This window comes from Macrotis lagotis, chromosome 5 (assembly GCF_037893015.1).
Source record: "Macrotis lagotis isolate mMagLag1 chromosome 5, bilby.v1.9.chrom.fasta, whole genome shotgun sequence".
Classification (NCBI taxonomy): Eukaryota; Metazoa; Chordata; class Mammalia; order Peramelemorphia; family Peramelidae; genus Macrotis; species Macrotis lagotis.
Genome location: NC_133662.1, coordinates 253377152 through 253397375, shown reverse-complemented (window position 1 = coordinate 253397375; position 20224 = coordinate 253377152). Strand labels below are relative to the sequence as shown.

Below are 20224 nucleotides of genomic sequence, written 5' to 3'. Positions count from 1 at the left end.
GTTGAACTGCCGGCCTGCCTGCCAAGTCCATGACAAAGTAGGAGAAGACATGGTCCTTGTTCTAAGTCTAGTTGGGGCGACAAGACTCTGGTCTTACATGTGGAGAGCACCCACAGCCCCTTGGAGTTCAGAAAGGGAGAGAGGCGCATGGATTGCAATAATCAGGGTAAGCTTCCTGGAAGAGATGGTACTTGGCCTGGGGCCCTGGCAAGGCTGCTTCCCTAGCCCCAGACACCCTACAGAGAGCTCGTGCAATTGCTTCCTGCAGATGTCGAGTTGGAGGGAAGAATCCTCACTTGCCTGGGGAGGGGGGGTTGCATTTCTCCACTGTCCCCCTCCCTTGCAGAGCACATCTGTCATCCCTACCCCATCCCACCAGACCTTAAGGGGCTGATCCTTAGAGGGAAGAGGGGGCTGGGGAAAGTCCTGCCTCAGGGCCCCTCCAAGAAAAGACTTGAATGGACTCCTGTGTGAAGAAATGGGTCAGCCTGGCTGCCATATTCTGAGCCAGCTTTCTGTCCACTCTGACATACTGAACCATTTAGAATGAATTTCACGCTTAGTCCCCTAATTGAGAACATCTTCATGTTCGTTTGGAAAAACAGAGGTCTTGCTTCAGCCCTGCTGAAATCAATTGGAAACAAACTCTCCCTTTCCCCCAGGGTCCTTCCAGGAGAAAACAAAACAAAAGAAAAGCCCAGGGTAAGGGGACCCAGGAACCCCGCTTCCTGGGGGAGCTTGCCCCAAGTGCCCAGGGGAGGACACTGCCTCTCTGGCCTTCGCTTGGCAGCAGCCCCAAGTCTCCCTCAATTTTTGACAAAATGAAACCATCGTGGAAGGTCGGGTCTCTAGGGTCACACAGACTTTCCTCCATTTGATTTCTTTGGAGGGAACCAAAAGGCACCTCAGATAGTTTGGTCAACCTGGGTAACTGGAACCTTAGGCTAATTAACTGAATACTTGCCTCCTGGATTGAGTGTGCCTTGGTCTGGCATTCAAGGCCACTTGTAGTCTAGCCTCAACCTATCATAGGATCTTAGATCCATTAAAACAACAGGTAAAGAACAGGAAGGACTCTTAGAGATTGCCTTGTACAGCTCCCCTCTCACTACCACTTTGGGGTCCAGGAAGATTTGCCTAAGGTCACATAGGATTTGAACCCACTCCAACCTCACCTCCTCCCACCTTTCTTTTTTTCCTTCATGGTCATCCTCCCAAGACTCCCACATTCTCCTCAGCTCTAAATCCTTCTGTTCTCATGTCAGCTTTGTCTATGGTAGGGATTTCAGAGGTCTAGTCTAACCCCCTTGTTTTAAAGAACAGGAAACTAGTGCCCCTCACTACTCCATCCTACCATCATGTCTCATTGCTCTGGCCTCTTTTTATCCTCTCTCTTTTTTTTTTGTTTTTTTTTGTTTTTTTTGCAAGGCAATGGGGTTAAGTGACTTGCCCAAGGTCTCACAGCTAGGAAATTAGTAAGTGTCTGAGGCCGGATTTGAACTCAGGAACTCCTGACCCCAAGGCTGGTGCTCTATTCACTGCACTACCTAGTTGCCCAGCTTTGGCCTCTTGAATCATAGAAAGGTAGGAAAAAACTTAGAAGCCATCTGACCCCCTGAACTTACCAATTCAGAAACTGATGCATAGATAAATGAAGTGACTGGCCCAGGATAAGATGGCTATTAAGCATCTGAGGTAGAATTTGTTCCCAGAACCCAACTTGTGCTCCTCCCCCCTGGAAAGGTAGGAAGGACTTTGAAAGTCAAAGAAAGCATTTTATAGTTGATCCTGGAGAGGACAGGGTTTTATTGAATGAAGAAGTGACATGGTCTGATCTGAACTTTGGCAACCCAGTGGACCAGAGCCTGGGGAATAGGGAGCCTCAGACAAGACGGAGTAGCATGGGTGTCCTCAGGAGAGCAACAGCTGAGATGCCCTTCAGGGCTATCAGCCGAGGAGACTGGAGTCATGTGTGAGCTTAATGATTTCCGGCCCTGCTCTTGTCTGAGAACAGCCAGACAAACTCTTGACGACGTTCCCTGGGACGGTGGCTGCCAGACAGTCGGGATCAGGAAGGAGGATGGCGGAGACGGATCCCAGGGACAGCAGAGGACACATCTGAATGTCGGAGAACATGAAATTGGGTCTTACAAAACAAAGCCAGAGACAGTCAAAATATAAACAACCCCCCTTGTAAACAATGTGCAGCCATTTGATTGTGAAATGGAGCACCACGACATGGAAGTGAATCCAGTTATGAAACTTTTTTTTTAATGAAATAAAACAGTTTGGACAGGATGAGGCTGTGACAAGAAAGTGGATTTGGGAATCAGGAAGCCAGAACCCTTGTCCTGGCTTTTATCACTAGCTTCATGGGGCATGTGTATATATGTATATATATATATATATATATATCCATGAGGATCATGTTGTCTGACTCTTCTTCATTTTTCCAAAAAAGGAAACTGAGTTCCACAAAGCAGAAGTGACCCCCAAGGTCCTTCCATAAGTGAATGGTAGAATCAAGACTGAACCCCAGGTCACCAGAGACTAAAGTTCCACTACCCTGTGCTGCCAACTAACAACACACTATGGGATAAATCTCTCCAGGCCTCAGTTTCCTTCTTTGCAAAATGGGGATGATAATGACTTCCCACCTACTTCACAGGGGTGTTACCAGGTTCTAATGGGCTGATAGATGTGAAAGTGTTTTTGCAAAGCATGTGGAGGGGGGAATAAATGGAAAAACAAAATTAAATCTCTATTTGAAATGTGGGCTGGACAGTAGAGTCAGGGGCACAGAATGTTCCTTGTAGAACTAATGTTCTATGACTTACAAATGTCACACTCCAACAGTTGTTTACACACAGTCTCCCCCTCACCCACCACTAGCTGTATGCTGGTATTTAACCACTGGCTCTCTGGGGGGTGGGGTGGGGGGGATGTCCCGTGACACACTTTTAAATTGAATCTGCAAGATGAACACTTTCTCTTCACTTGAAGTCGACAATCACCAAAGCAATAAATCAAATCCATATTTATAACGATTGCCAAAGTCTAAAGAATAAATACAGCAAAAATTTAACCATCGACTCAGAGGCCATTCAGACAGACTCCAGCCCGTCCCTGCTCCACCTTTGATGTGGTTCAGTTGTTTGTCATGTTCATCTCTTTGTTGGCAAAGATACTGGAGAGGTTTGCCATTTCCTTCTCCAGTTCATTTTACAGATGAGGAAACTGAGGCAAATAGGGCTAAGGGACTTGCCCCGTTTCCCTCAGCTAGTAAGTGTCTGAAGCCACATTTGAACTCAGGTCTTCTTGACTCTAGGTTCAGTTTTCTATCCATTGAGCCACCCAGCTGCCCATTTTAGGTTGCCACTATCCTAAACTCCTTTCATCGACTATATAATGGTTTAAAACCAGCTTCACCTAGACTCTGAAAACACTGGGTGTGAGGGGGTGTGGACTTGGGGGGATTAGAGGTGGAACGCTAGCCTCTGGGGTCCTGGTTGAGTGTGGTCAAAGGGAACCAGCTACAATATGAGCTCCTAGACCTTCATACCTGGACACCTTGCCAGGGTCTATCATTCATGAAAGGGGCGCTAGATCTGATGATCACATCCTTCATAGAACTGACTTCTCTTTGAGCGTCAGCCCTTGAGAAGGAGGGCTGAGGGGCCAACATGGGAAGCTCTCGGTGTTGATTGTTAAATTTTCAGTGAGAGTATTAACATCTTGGAAAATGGCAAAAAATCAAGGATTACTTTGTTGATTGTGTAGCCTTAAGAAAATACTGGAGAAAATGTTGATAAGGCAGGTTAAATTTAAGCCTGTATGGTGAGAACATTTTCCCCTGGAGAGTTGGTTATTAAATATTTAACAACATACCCCCGGACTACTACTACTACTACTACTACTACTACTACTACTACTACTACTACTACTGCACATAGACCTGTAGACAAAGGGGGCAGGAGAATCTGGTAATAATCCTCTTCTTTGTTCTTTTGTTTAACATCCTAAATAGTAGAACATATAGAAAGAGGAACTGAACTGGCTTGTAGTCATGTTCTCCAGTGCTGGCTCTGATACTCACTAGCTGTGTGACCCTGGGAGAGTCATTTTCCTTCTTGGGTCTAAGTTTTCCCTTCAATGAGGCCTAGAAAATTTCCATGATTTACACCTATCACTTATAATTAGCTATTTGCACCCTTCACTTAGAATGAGAGGGTTTGGGTTAGGTCACAACTGTGAGCTGTTGGTCGAGTTCTTTAGCTTCTCTGTTCTTCAGTTTCTCTACCTGTAAACAAGAGGTGGTGAGTTGAATGGTCTGTGAAGGCTTTTCCATCAGAGAGACAGACAGTCAGAGAGTCAGAAACATGCACAGAGAGAAAAAAGAGAAACGAGAGAAAGGAAAAGAAGGGACAGAGAAACAGAGACTGAAGGAACAGAGAGACAGAGAGAAGAGAAAAGAAGGGGAACAGAGAGAAGCAGAGCTTTTGTGGTGGAGATGGAGAGAGAGACAGTGAGACACAGAAAGATAAAAAGGGGAGAGAGAGAGAGAGAGAGAGAGAGAGAGAGAGAGACAGACAGACAGACAGACAGACAGACAGACACAGAGATACATCCAGAGAGAGGAAAGGAAGGAAGGAGAGAGAGAGAGAGACAGACAGAGACAGAGATAGAGAGAGAAGAAGGAGAGGGAGAGGAGAGGGAGATGCACACAGAGAAAGAGACAGACAGAGACAGAGACAGAGAGACAGAGAGAGAAGAAGGAAGGAGAGGGAGCAGAGAGGGAGAAAAGGAAGAAGAGAAGGAGAGAGGAGAGGGAGACAGAGACAGAGACAGACAGAGACAGACAGAGACAGAGAGAGGAGAGGGAGAGAAGAGAGAAAAGAAAGAGAGAAGGAAGGAGCGAAGGAGAGAGAGAGAGAGGAGAGGGAGAGAGAGAGAGAGAGAGAGAGAGAGAGAGAGAGAGAGAGAGAGAGAGAGAGAGAGAGAGAGAGAGAGAGAGAAGGAAGGAGAGAGAAGTGGAGAGGAAGACAGAGAGGGAAGAATGAGAAAGGGATGTATGTATAGATGAGAACAGTTGTCTTCTGTGGAATTAACTGAGCTGTAAGCAATGAAAGAAAGGCTCACAGGAGTGAGAAGAGCACGCGTGTCATCCCTCTGAGGAGGAAGAGAGGAGGTGCTGGGGAATTGCCAATAAGTTTGACAGCTCCTTGCTCTTCCCAGGCCTCCCCCACCCCCCCTTTCTCCTGGGAGAGATCACCTCCATGCTGTTCTCAGTCCTGTGACTGTCTTTCATTGCTCACAGCTCAGTTAATTCCACATCAGGAAATTCCTCCCATGGCTACACACATCCTCTTTAACTCCCTTTCCCCTTCTGGTCTCTCTTCCAACATTTGTCATCTTACCTCAGGAAAATCTTTCTTTTTCCCTTTTCCTTTGCTTCCTTTCTTCTTTATTGCAGTTTTGAGCCAAGAAAAGTCCAATACATGATTCTTGAAGGAGCGGTGTGCTAGTGAGTCACCGATGGCCAGGAAAAGAAAAGCAGACACTATGGAGGGAAATTAGAAACAATCAAGAAACAGGAACATATTCTTCTAAAGTCCTGGAAAGTCCCGGGTTGCCTTCAGAATCTCCACAGAGGTCTCCATTTACCTTCTTGTATTCTTCTGATGAAGCTGTCCACCCACCCTCCTTCCCGTGCATTAGGATTCACATTAATAAAAACTTTGCATTTCAGATCATTTATTTTAACTTTTCCTTATTATTATGACAACAATAAGAGTTTCCATTAAATGTTTGACATTTTCATGAGGTAGATAGCGTGTATTCTTCCGTTCATTATACAGATGAAGTGTTCCCTGAAACAAAGGTTTTCTCCAAGTCATGTTGATGTAGATCTTAGATAAATGTGGATCCATCTAGGAGGAATGGGGCATGCAGCTAAACTCCACTATGTAAGAAGAAAGACAAATTAGATAGATTAATGCTGGGTTAAGGAAGGGGGAAAGGAAATGTCTCACTTGAACTGAACTCTACAAGAATCCAGGATCCGAGGAGAGGAGAGAGTTTATTCCAGGGCTGAGGAGGGCTAGTCTGAGCAAAGGCTCAGGGATGAGTGAGAACCGGCTGGCGTATCATGTTGGGGAAACAGCCAGAAGGCCGGTGTGTTTGGTCTCTAGTATGAATGAAGAGGGGTGATGGGTTGGTTGGAAGGGGAGGTTAGAGATTGATTAGAAAAGGCCTTACATGTCAGTCAATAAACTTTCAAATATTATTATTACATCCTAAGCAGTGTGTTAAGTGCTGTCTTTATTTTACAGAGGAATTACTAGTGGGTTGGAGAGGCAATAGGCAGCCACTAGAGTTTACTGAGTCATCTAGTTAGACTAAACCTTTAGCAACATCAACCTGGTAACTGAGTGGAGGAAAAAGTGATGAATAGAGATTGGAGGCAGAGAGATCAATTTGGAGTTCATTAGGAGTCCAAAGGGAAAGGGTATGATCTAGGACAGTGGCTACATGAATGGAGAGAGGAAGACATATGTGAGAAATGTTGGGGACCTAAAATCAACCAGAGCTGGCAATTGAATATCTCACTGTTTTCCTATGGCATACTGCTATTGTTCATGGTACCTCTATGGGACATTTACTCCCTTTCCTTTATTCATGTTAAAGCCCCCTTGATCAGATTCCAGACAAGTAAGTTTTACCAACTCTTGTAGGTAGGTGCCTGCCATCCTTGATTTAGAGCCCATCATCCCATCATCTCCACCACCACCATCATCATCATTATCATCATCATCATTTTCTCTCTCTCTCTCTCTCCCTTCCTCATATGACTCACCAGTTTTGGTTAAAAAATATCTCTTGTAATGCACTCTTGGTAATGCTGTGAACAGATCCAGCCATTCTGGAGAACAATCTGGAACTCTGTCCAAGGGACAATAAAACTATTCATACCCCTTGATCCAGCAATACCAATACAGGTGTATATCCTAAAGAAATCATAAAAGGTAGGAAAAGTCCTACATGTTCAAAAATATTTGTAGCAGTTCTTTTGTACTGTCAAAGAATTAGAAATTGAGGAGAAACCTATCAATTGGGGAATGGCTGAACACGTATATGAGTATATGGAGTGCTATTGTTCTGTAAGAAATCAAGAGTGGCCGGACTTTAGAGAAACATGGAAAGATTTGCATGAATTGATGCTCAGTGAAGTGAGCAGAATCAAGAGAAAAATGTACATATTAACAGCAACGTCACAAGATGATCAACTATGATAGACTCAACTCATCTCAGGAGTTCAGAGATCAAGGACAGTCATGAGAGACCTGCTATGGATAATGCCATCCATATCCAGGGCAGGCAGGGTGGAGGGAGGAACTACAGAATCTGAATGTGGAGCAAAGCATACTATGTTCACTTTAAAAAAAAATTCTTTTATGTTTTTCTTTCTCATGTTTTTTCTTTTCCCCTTAGTTCTAATTCCTCTTTCATAGCATGACCAATAAGGAAATATGTTAAACATGTTTGCACATGTACAACTTTTACCAGATTGTTCACCACCATGGGTGGGGGGAGGAAAAGTGGAGTGGTAGAAAAATGTGGAACTCAAAAATTTACAAATTGAAAAATTAACCTTTGCATGTAATTGGAAAAATAAAATAAAATTTCAATTGACAAAAATATCCCTAAGAAAAGGGATTCTTAAGCTTTCTTGTGTGTCCTGGTCCCATTTGGCAGCAGTCTGGTGAAATTTATGGACTGCTTCTCAGAATAATGTTTTTAAATGCATAAAGCACATAGAATTAGTTCTTTCCGTCCAAATGATTTTTTTTCCATCCAAGTTTATGGATTCCTTGAACTCTGTCCATGAACTGGAGGTTAATAACCCTTTCCCTAATTGTTGAATGGGGTGGGGTGTAGATTCACCCAACACTTCATAATCCTTAGTTATATTTTCTGGGTTCCTCTGAATGATGTCACCGGAACAACTGAAAGTAATGCAAGAAAAGACCACAGAGACAAGTTAAAAAGCACGAAACAGAAATACAGAATATTTATGCAGAATATTGACAAGAGAATGTTTCCAAAGATAATGAGATGCTTTAAAGAAAGCCAAGAAAACCACCCCAAAACCAAAACTGTTTAAAATCATGTTTATGACATTAAAATATTGCTTATCTAGAATTGCTGAGAGTAAAAGATCTTCTTTCTGAAGCTAAATGTTCATGTTACCTGAAGTTAGTGAGATGGTCAGAATAAGATTTGTCAAATCATGCGCAAAGCAACCTTGGATGGTTCCACCTGAAGTTAATATGCTAAGTAGGGAAATTATCCATATGTCTGAAGACCTTAGTGATCAACTAACTGAGAAACTAAAATCTTCCTGTTTGCTTTGGAAGTGGTTGAAGCAGCAGATATAATTAAAGATACTTATTTAATTCTATAAGAATAGTATAAAATGTTATTATTATTATTTTAGTTTTTGCAAGGCAGTGGGGTTAAGTGGCTTGCCCAAGGCCACACATCTAGACAATTATTAAGTGTCTGAGGCTAGGTTTGAACTCAGGTCCTCCTGACTTCAGGACCAGTGCTACACTATCTAGCCACCCTGCAATTTAGTTTTAAAGAATGGCCACTGATGTTGAGGGATGAATTGGGAGCTACACTATCTTTCACACTGATAAAAGAGCAATCAGTACACATAAGCACAAAGAAACAGCTCACTAACACAGGGAATTTCTGTATTATTCTAAAATATATTAACTTTCTTGTGCCCAAATAATTGAAGACTGAGAAAAAGGAAGAAATTGCATTTTTCTTATATTGAAAAGAGACAATTCATTTTATAATAGAAACCTCTTCCTGAAACTTGTGTGCTTTGGGGAAAAATATTCTAAATAAATCAACACAAGATCCTTAAATCTATACTATGATCCAGAAAGATGAAGGAACTACATTTTTTAAGTTAGAGATAGAGATAACAAATTTCTAAAATAATGTTGATTTGTTTAGGGATTTTTTTTTTTAGATTTTGCAAGACAAATGGGGTTAAGAGGCTTGCCCAAGGGCACACAGCTAGGTAATTATTAAGTGTCTGAGATCATAATTGAACTCAGGTCCTCCTGACTCCAGGACCAGTGCTCTATCCACTGAGCCACCTAGCTGCCCCAATGTTGATTTGTTGGGAAAAAACTACTTGCTCTGCAAATCAGAGAAGAAATTTAAGTAATGTTTATTAATTATTTGAGCAATCAATTGAAACAATTCTCATTTCATTGAAAAAACTTCATTTTTAGTACATTGAATGGGTAAGGAATCCATTTGTCATGGACAAATCTCACTTCTTTGATCTTACTTCATTGGAGCAAGAATAGTTAATAGATTTGTACTGTGATAGTATAATCAAACATTTGAACCTGAAAATATTATGTCTTGGCTGCTAATGAATAAAGAAATCTCTGGTTGATATAACAAAGCAATAGAAATTACAGCTAGGTTCCGGTTAATGCCAGTAGTCAAACTTCCAAAGTGGTTACATGCATTTAAATTTGCACTCTTCAAAGTTATATGGCTATTGGTTCCAGCTCAATGAAAACAGGCAGGGCAAATTCAAATGAGACAATTCCAATGGAATTCATGTTTGTAACATCTTATTTGTGTCCTTTTCTTTCTTTCATTTTTCTTTTTGTTGCTATAACTGCAAACAAAATGCTGATTTACATTAGTGGCTAAAAAAATTTTAAGTAGCAACATCATCAGTGGCACAACATTTTGAAAAACTAAAGCAAAACCCCCCAAAACAAAGCAAGCTTACCCTATCATTTGAATAAAGTTAGCATTTAATAAATACCAAATTCAAAAATTCTAAAGGTTTTTTTTATCAGTAATAAATTTCTGTATGGTGCATTGTTTTTATTTATTTAATATATGTATGTTGATGGAGGAAAGGTAATACATTTTAAATTTGATTTTATTAAAAAATATGCTTAGAAACTGTATAAATTACTTTATGATGCAATTTAAGAGGTATCTAGGTGGCGCAGAGTACTAGACTTGCAGTCAGGAAGACCTGAGTTCAAATCCAGCCCCAACCACTTATTTGCTATGTGATCTTGGGCAAGTCACTTAACCTCTGTCTGTCCCAGTTTCCAAATAAGACATATTATAACCTACTTCACAGGACTTTTGTAAGGATCAAGTTGATACTATTTGTAAAGAGTATAGCAGAGTGTATGGGGTTTACTAAATACTCCTTCCCTCCATTTTGTCTTTCTTCCCGCTTCCTTCTGAAAAATGTAGGGGCCAGTTGTAATGGGGCATACCAATAATCCCTCCTAGTGGGGAGGTTGGGGCTCAAGTTTTAGAGTTCTGAAAAGCAATGGGGATCAATGTCCCCATGATCAGCCTAGAACCAATATGATGAATCTTCAGTTGCTGAAAAAGGGACGGACTAGCTCAGGTCAGAATAGGCCAAGGTCAAAGTTTCTAAGCTGAGCAACAGTAGAGAAGACAGGAGAGAAGAGAGGAGGGGAGGGAAGAGGAAGGGAGGAGAGGAGGAAAGAGGAAAGGAAAAGTGGAGGCATATGACAATTATATGATGTGGAACAGATATAGAAAGTTTGGAGGCCACTGGCACAGGGTGATGCTGGCATCATTGACCTATTGGCATCTGCCCAGTTCTGCTCTATGAAGTAGACAAGGGGCAGAGGGAGTCTTGGCATTGAATGTCCAAGGGAACCTCCAAACTCAACCTCCCAGGAAGCTGTTGTGGAGCACTTGGCTTAGGTTGGCCGGGGTTCTGAGAAGCAGCATCCTAGGCATTGAAAGTTGGCTGGAGGGCCACAGTCAATGTCAGGACAAGGCTGGGAGAGCCAGCCACACAGTCCATTGCATTAATGAATTATCCGAGAGAGAAAGGGAAGAGACATTGCCTTGGACATAGATGCCAAGGTGGCCTTTGTTTGGCCATAGAAAGGATGGAAAGCAGCTACAGGGTTCAAGGAGAATGGAAAAACTCACAGACAAAGGCTCTAAGGGGCTAGAAAGCCAGTCATTGATTGCCAAAGGTGGCTCTGAGAGATTGCTTCCCAGAAAGGAGCTGCAAGCATCAACCAGAGTGGGAGTCCGGGGTCAACCAGCTGGGCAGAGCATGTGTCATCGTCTTCATCTGATCGCTCTTGGATGACTACACAGTGTCCAGAAAATTTTCCAGCATCTGCACCAACGGATACAACTAGAAGAAGCAAAGGCATGGATAATTCAAAACAGCAGATAAACCCAACCGCCATTTCTCTTTTTCTGTCGTGGGATTTCTTCCCGCCAGCACATTGATGTTCTCACTAATGTTTGGATCAGACAGACATTCAAATGAGCTTTCATTTTTCTGCTTTGGGGTGGCCCCAAAGTATACTGGGTGGAAAGGGGAAGATAGTTTGAGATCAGAAATTTGCAATGGATAATCCCTATTTGGCTCCTCCAGAGTTGTCTGAATTTTAATTTTTTTAGTTTTTTTGCAAGGCGAATGGGGTTAAGTGGCTTGCCCAAGGCCACACAACTAAGTTATTATTAAGTGTCTGAGGCTGGATTTGAACTCATGTACTCCTGACTCCAGGGCCAGTGCTCTATCCACTGTGCCAATAGCTGCCCCCTGGATTCTCCCCTTCTTAAAATAATGACGTAGTAAACAAGGCCAATAGGAAAGGATTCACTTTTCCATAATACCATGGGTTCAATATTAAGGTGTTGAAAAGGAAGGTTCTTTCTCATGAGACTCGTCTCCGTCTCCCATCTTGGTGCCTTTATACTGGTTTGCCTCCATGTCTGGAAGACACTCCCACTTCACTTCTACCTCTGATCATCTTTCTTTTCCTTCAAGGCTCAATTCAAGCCCCATCTTCTTCATGAAATCTTTCCTTATTCTCCCAACTGCTCCTTCTCTCCCTCACTAACTTACTTTGTGTTTTAAGGTCGCCAGATGGTAAAATGGACAAAGAACCAAGCGGACAGAGTCAGGAAAACCTGAGTTCAAATACTGCCTCAAACACTTAGCAGCTGTGTGACCTTGGGCAAGTGACTTAACCTTGTTGGTCTCAGTTTCCTCATCTGTAAAATGAGCTGGTGAAGGAAATGATAAACTACTTCAGTATCTTTGCCAAGAAAATGGAGGGGGACAAAGAGCTGAACATGACTGAAAAAATAACTAAATAAATATGCTAAGGGCTAAGGATTCAAAGACAAAAATGTAATGGTCTCTGCCCTCAAAGATCTTACATTCTAATGAAAAAAAAAACAAATGTATTTAAAAGCACACACACACACATATATAATGAAAAACTTAAAAATTTATAAGTATTTACTGTGTGATGGATTTGAACTCAAGTCTTCCTGATTCAGTATGCCTCGGAGCTGTCCTTACCTAGAACAATTAGCTTAGTTCAACTAGGCGGCGCAGTTAAGTACTGTGTCTAGAGAAAAGAAGACTTCTCTCCCTGAGTTCAAATCCAGCCTTAGACACTTCCTGGCTGGGTTTTGATTGATTGATTAAACAACCTGAATTCCTATGATGTGATGGATTACAGGTGCTGGTTGGAGGAATTCAGGGATTGCCAGGAAGAAAGGGAGGGGTATCTGGGTACCAATTATTAGTATGGAGCCCTTTGGGCAAGGCAAGATGGCTACTGGTCACCCTACCAAGATCACTGATTGTGCAAGCCCAGGTTCAAGTGGTAAGATAGAAACCTGAAACAGAGTTTATCTATAGGTATAGGCATATCCATGCAGAAGGAATTACGTGAGAAGAACTGGGAGCAGAAAGGATGAAGGAGACCAATACTGCTTTCATGGGATTTCCTGAGTCTCCTTGTACTCCTTAAATTTTGACTTTCCTTGCTGGTAGTGTAGGTTTGTAATGTAAATCACAGACTGAGAGAGGATAAGACTGAGCATGAGGAGATTTTTTAATTCTAGCCATTCCTTGTTAACTGAAACTCAGAGGTAAGTGGGTAGGTCTCCCCTCTGCCCCTCTAAGCTTTGTAATAAAATATACTGTATATTCAAATATTTATTTGGAGAAGGGATCCATAGGCTTCTCCACAGTGCTGAAGGGATCTGTGACACAGAAGAGAAGAAAGAAGGAAGGAAGGAAGGAAGGAAGGAAGGAAGGAAGGAAGGAGGGAAGGGAGGAAGGGAGGTAGGAAGGAAGGAAAGAAGGGAGGGAGTGAGGAAGGAAGGAAGAAGAAAAAGAAAATACATCTCTTTTAAAGGACAGGTAAGAATTTAAAAGTAGAAGATGGAATGGGAGAAGATAGAGAATTTTTTTCAAGAAACTTGGAAGTGAAGAAGAGTTAGAACTGGATGGCATAGAGGAATCAAGGGAAGGACTAGGGAACCTGAGTATGGTTGTAGGTAGAAGGAGCCAATGAAGGAGGTGAGATTGAAGCTGCCTCTGAGGGACTGACTACTGTAGGAGACTTTGTAGAGGCTGGTAGGAAAGGGATCAAAGATAGGTATATAGTTTAGCTCTTAATACCTCCCCCCAGGAAGGAATAGGTAATATGGCTTGGCTGATACCCACAGCACCCTCTGGTGTTGGTTGATGATTATGATATAGGGAAATTTCAACTTGGATGATTTTTTCCCCTAACTCTTTGAAAACCATAGGTGGCAATAAGGCCATTTAGCCCAGTGGAAAGAGTATCAGACTGGGAATCAGAACACCTGGATTCTTTTTTTGCCCTCCCTGTGACCTGAGTAAATTTTCTCTCTCAGTTCATTTTCTCCTTGCCATAAGGCCCTAGAAGATTCCTTCAGATTCTAAATTCTACAAATCTGATGTAATACAAGTCAATTCTTTTTTCCTTGCAAAGTTTTGCTCTTTTAAATTAAATTTAAAATGTTTATTTAAGGCAGTGGGGTTAAGTGATTTGCCCAAGGTCACACAGTTAGGTAATTATTAAGTGTTGGAGGCTGAATTTGAACTCAGGTCCTCCTGATTCTAGGGCTGGTGCTCTATCCACTGCACCACTTAACTGTCCTAATTTTGCTCTCTAAAAAATGTGAACTATTATTTCACGGTCACAGGGAGCTCTTGGTGATGAAGTCCTCTATCTTCTTATAAAGGGAGTTTATCAGGAAGACTTGAGTTCAAATCCTGCCTCAGTTAGGTATGAACCTAACCAAATAATTTAACTCTTCTAAGCTTCCATTTTTTCCTCTGTGAAATGGGGATAATAGTACCTACCTCTCAAGGTTTCTGTGAGGATCAAAAGAGGTCATATTCATAAAGAGCTTTGAATACCTTAGATATATAAATATTGGAGCAGCTAGATGTTGTAGTGGATAGAACACTGGATCTGGTGTCAGGAAGACCCAAATTCAAACCCCATTTCAGACACTTGGGAGTTGTATGACTCTGGGCAAGTCATTTAACCTCTGTTTGCCTTAATCCACTGGAGGAGAAAATGGCAAACTGATCCAATATGGTCTATGGGATCACAAAGCGTCAAATGAAACTGAACAACAAAAAATGATTTCTAGTTACTATTATCATCTATTTATTCAGATGGACACCAACTCTGCATATAGTCTTGGGAAACTACCTAGGACAATTAAGAAATTGAGTGACTTGCCCAGGACCACACATGCCATATTGTGATCCTCCACCCATAGTGCAACATTGCCTCTCATTGATTATCACTGAACTACTGAAGTGATCTCAGTGGTTCTCTGGTTCCACCTGTACCTGAAAAATAATTTTCTCTAGAGCAAGAAGAAATTCCCAGGCCTTTCTTGAAAGTCTCTAGTGGGAGCAAGTTCACACCTCTGGTTAGCTTGCACTGTTAGTAAGGTTCCCTGCCCTCAAGCCTACTTTTGTCTTTTTTTCCTGCTGGTTCTTTTTTCTTTCTGGAGACAAGTAAAAATCATTGGATCCCTTCAGAATTTATTCTTACTCCCCTTAAATTATTTGTTCTTTTTGTCTAAACATGTATAATACCTTCAATTAATTGTCATATGGCATGAACAGTACCCTACTCCCTAGCTTTTCAATGTGGGTCTTTTAAAAATGGTACCCAGAGCTCATATGATGCTCTTGGGGTGGCTTGCACAAGGCAGAGAGTATAGAGCAAGACCAGTGCCTGGAGCTTATGCCTCTCTTCATGCAACCCAGTATTCTATGAGTAGAGTGAGGGCTCTATTTTTGGCCAACAAAGCAACTGTTGGTTCATGTGGAGCTTGTGGTCCACTGAACCCCACCCCCAAAGAGATTTTTTTTTGGATGAACTGCTCCTAGCCATGTCTCCCTAATCATAGACTATAAGCTCTTTTGGGGTAGGGACTTTTCCATTCTTTGTACTTGTATCTCTAAACCCTAAAGCACAGTATCTGACACATAGTAGGTGCTTTAAAGGTCGGTCAATTGATTGATTATGAAGTTGAATTTTGGAACCCAAGTAAAACATGAGATGTGCAACTTTAGAGAACCCACCCCAGGTGTTCACATGGACAATTTGAACTTGACCTGTGGTAGAGCATTCTGCACTCATATTGGTCTGATCAGTCACAGTCAGACATCCTGAAACTTATCCTTACCTTAATGGTGTTGTTTTGGCCTTCTGTCTTAATGAAGGACAAGAACCAAAATCAACTAAAATGATAAAACATATGACATTGGAAGATGAGTTTCTTAGGTTGGATGGTATCTAATACTCTACTGGGGAAGAACAGAGGAAAGATGCAAGTAGTGATAATGGTGATGATGATGATGTTTGTCCTTTGCTCTTGAAGAAGACATCATGGAGATGATGCCATGACAAGCACATGAATTAGATTTTTTCCAATAGGGGGGTTGGGTGGGAGAAGGTGGTATCTGTCTAAATCACCAGCCTCAGTTTCTCCTTTGGAGTCATCTGGATCTACTAATGGATCAGTATGACTGGAGATGGTTCTGGATGCGAGGCAATCAGGGTTAAGTGACTTGTGCAAGTTTACACAGTAAATTTCAAGCATCTGAGGTCAGATTTAAATTCTGGTCCTCCTGACTGCAGGGCAGGTCCTCCTGATTGCACTGCACCACCTAGCTACACAGGTACAAGTAACTCTAATACTAATAAAGAGACTAGGTTGAAGATGAAAGGAAACTCAGTTGCAGATGCATCTGGTGATGAAAGGAAAGTCCAATGCTTTAAAGATCAATTATGTCAGGGGCAGCTAGGTGGTGTAGTGGATAAGCACAAGCCTTGGAGTCAGGAGTACCTGAGTTCAAATCCCGGCTCAGACATTTAATAATGACCTAGCTGTGTGGCCTTGGGCAAGCCACTTAACTCCATTTGCCTTGCAAAAACCTAAAAAAAACCCAAAAAACAAAAGAAAAGATCAATTATCTATGAACCAAGATAAGCTGGATGTGGTTAAACAGGAGATGAAAGATTGAATATAGACATTGGATGTCTATGAACTCCAAAGGACAGGAATGGATGAATTTAATCCAAGTAATCATTACATATACTCCTGTAGGCAAGAACCCCTTAGAAGAAAAATGGAGTAATCCTCATAATCAATGAAAGAGTATGAAAAGAAGTACCTGGGCATAATCTTAAAAATGACTAATATCTGTTAGGATACAAGGTAAACTGTTCAACATTTCTGTAATACAATCTATATTCCAGTCACTGAAGCTGAAGAGAACAATGTTGACCAGTTCTACAAAGACCCACAATATCTTCTAAAATTAACACACACACACACACACACAGAGAAGATGTTACATTTAGCATAGAAGATTGGCATGCTAAAGTAGAAAAATCAATAATAATTAATAATTGAATAGTTGGACTAACAGGCAAATTTAACCTTGGAATACAAAATGAAGTAGGGAAGAGACTCATTGGTCATAGTAAACACTTTTTTTCACCAACCCATAAGTTGATTCTACTCATGGATATCACTAGATAATCAATATAGAAAATGGATTAATTATATACTTTGAAGCCTAAAGGTGGAGAAGCCCTATATAGTCAGTTAAAACAAGACTTGGAGATGACTATGACACAGATCATGGGCTTCTTATTGCAAAATTCAGATAAATTGAAGAAAGTACACAAACCATCAGGTCATATAGGTGTGGTCTAAATAATATTTCTTATGAATCTGAAGTTGAGTTGATGAATAGATTTAAGGGATTAGACCTGGTAGATGAGTGCCCAAAAAACTATGAATATAGGTTTGCAATATTGTATAGCAGGCATCAATAAAAACTATTACCATAAAAAAGAAGAGCAGGAAAGCTGAATGGCTGTTTGATGAGGCTTTATAATGGCTAAGGAAAGAAGGAAAAGAAAAAGTAAAAGAGAAAGGGAAAAATATATCCACTTGTATACAGAATTCCAGAGAATCACAAGGAGAGATAAGAAGGTTTTCTTAAATGGGCAATGAAAAAATAGAAGAAAACAATAGAATGGAAAAGAAAAGAACTAGCCAAGAAAGATCTTAACATCACTGGTAACCACAATGGTATGATTACTGATCTGGAGCCAGACATCCAGGAGAATGAAGCCAAATGGTGCTTAGGAAGCATTGCTAACAATAAGGTTAATGGATGTAACAGAATTCCAGCTAAGCTATTTAAAAGCCTAAAAGATGATTCTCTTAAAGTGTTGACCTCAATATGCCAGAAAATTTGCAAAACTCAACAGGGGACAAAGGATTGAAAAAGATCAGTTTACATCCCAATCCTAAAGAAGGGCAGTACCAAGGAATATTCATATTACCAAACAACTGTGCCCATTTCACACATCAGCAAGGTTATACTTAAGATCCTTCAAGTCAGGCTTCAACAATATATGAACCAAGAATTACCAGAAGAGGAGGTTGGTTTTTAAAAAGGCAGAGGAACCAGAGACCAAATTGCCAATAATTCACTGGATTATGAAGAAATCAGGAGAATTCCAGAGAAACATCTACTTCTGCTTCATTGACTACACTAAAAATCTTTGATTATGTGGATCATATGTCAAGTCCTCAAAGAAATGGAAATATAAGATCATTTTATTTGTCTCCCCAGGAAACTATATATGGGCAAGAAAGAACAGTTAGAACCAAAGATAGATCAACTGATTGCTTTAAGATCAGAAAAAGAGTATGATAAGGCTTCATATTGTCACCTTATTTATTCAAGCTATATGAAGAGAACATCATGCAAAATACCAGGCTGCATGACTCAAAAGTCACAATTAAAGTTGTTGGACAAAATATCAATAATCTCAGACATGCAGATGATATCACTCTGATGACAGAAAATGAAGAGAAATTAAGAAACCTCTTGATGAGGGTGAAAGAGGAAAGTGTAAAAGTTGACTTGAAGTTTGACTTCAAAAAAACTAAGATCATGGAAACTAGCCCCATCACTTCCTGGAAGATAGAGGGAAAAGAGGTGGATTTTTATTGGGTTCAGAGATCATTATGGATGGCAATGGCAACCATGAAATTTAAAGACACTTGATCCTTGGAAGGAAATCTGTAGAAAGCAGAGCATCACCCTTGCTGATAAAGATCAATATTTTTAAAAAATTTTATTTATTTACGGCAATGGGATTAAGTGACTTGCCCAAGGTCACACAGCGAGGCAATTATTAAGTGTTTGAGGCTGAATTTTTACTCAGGTCTTCCTAACTACAGGGCCAGTGTTCTATCCACTGCACCACCTAGCTGTCCCTGGTAAAGATAAGTATTGTCAAAGCCATGGTTTTCCCAGTAGTTGTTTTTTCCAGGTATTGTCAGTCAGACTTGGTATATGAAGAAAACTGAACACTATAGAATTGACACTTTCAAATTGTGGTGCTGGAGGAAACTCTTGAGAGTCCTTTGGACAGCAAGTAGATCAAATCATACAATACTTGAAGAAATTAGATCAGGTGATTCATTGTAAAATAAAATACTGAAGTTGAAACTTAAATATTTTGACCACATAATGATTCTTTTTTTTTTTTTTTAGTTTTTTTGCAAGGCAATGGGGTTAAGTGGCTTGCCCAAGGCCACACAGCTAGGTAATTATTAAGTGTCTGAGGCCAGATTTGAACTCAGGTACTCCTGACTCCGGGGCCGGTGCTCTATCCACTGTGCAACCTAGCCACCCCTTGACCACATAATGAGAAAAGGGAACTCACTGAAAAAGACTCTGATGTTGGGAAAGATTCAAAGCAAAAAGAAAAGGGGACGGCAAAGGATGAGATAGATAGTATCATGGAAACAATGAACATCAACTTCAACAGACTTTGGGAGATAGTGAAAGAAAGAAGGACCTGGTCTGGTGTCACAAAAAGTTAGAAATGACAATGACTAAATAATAAAAGGGAAAAATACATTTTGAATGTCTACAAAGAGTTTTAAAAAGGCAGAGGAGTTCCCTAATGTCAACTGACCAGTGATTATTAATGGCCAGCTCATAGTCAGTTGACTCACCATCACCGATCATAATCTCAATCCTTTCTTGAACATATTAAAGTTCAAGTTATATGAGGCATATTGAATAGAGGGAGGCCTGCTTGCAAAGGCTCTGATGATCTAAGGTGGAAACTCCTCCATAAGCCTCCTGGTAATAATTCAGAGCTTGATATAGTGGAAATGACACTGGATTTAGAGTGAGAGAATCTGAATTCAAATTCTGGCTTTTCTATTTGTTCCCTGTCCTCAGGCAAGCCATTTCTCCTCCATGTGTCTTTGTTCCCTCCCTCTAGTTTGAAGGGGTCAAACTAGATAATCTCTAAGGTCCTATGATCCCATGATCTCTTTATTTTTATTCTTTGCTTTATAGGTCTTTAAATGGAGAAGACTTGGCAGAATATCTTGGAAAATAAAAGCTCTATGATCCCATGTTCTCAAAACTGGAGTCCATCTGTCACCATAGTACCTCTTCCTTCTACAACTCCAGGTGTGCAACAATGACAAATGTTCCACTTCTCTTCCCTTGAAGATACCATGACTTTATGATCATAATAGAAGATAAAATAGGCAATGCTGATCCCATAAAATTATGAAGGTTTTACAGGAACCAAATCAATCTAGTTAACATTAAAAGGGAAAAAGTAAACTGGGAAAGCAAATCTTTGCAGAAAATTTTCCTTATAGGGATTTAATATTCAAGGTATATTTGGAATTGCTAAAAATAGTAAGGACAAGATCTATCTACCTATAAAAAGTCTCAAAAGAAGAA

General features: G+C 40.8%; 1 long non-coding RNA gene across 1 annotated transcript in view; it reads right to left on the bottom strand.

The window, feature by feature from the left end:
* Nucleotides 1-1797: 1797 nt before the first annotated feature.
* LOC141490166 (uncharacterized) overlaps nt 1798-20224 on the bottom strand; it is a 44115-nt gene continuing 25688 nt past the window's right edge. The window contains exons 3-4 of the long non-coding RNA XR_012469080.1: nt 5418-5560; nt 1798-2118 (exon numbers count right to left, since the gene is read on the bottom strand). This is a non-coding gene — a long non-coding RNA (uncharacterized LOC141490166). The remainder of the gene's footprint in view (nt 2119-5417; nt 5561-20224) is intronic.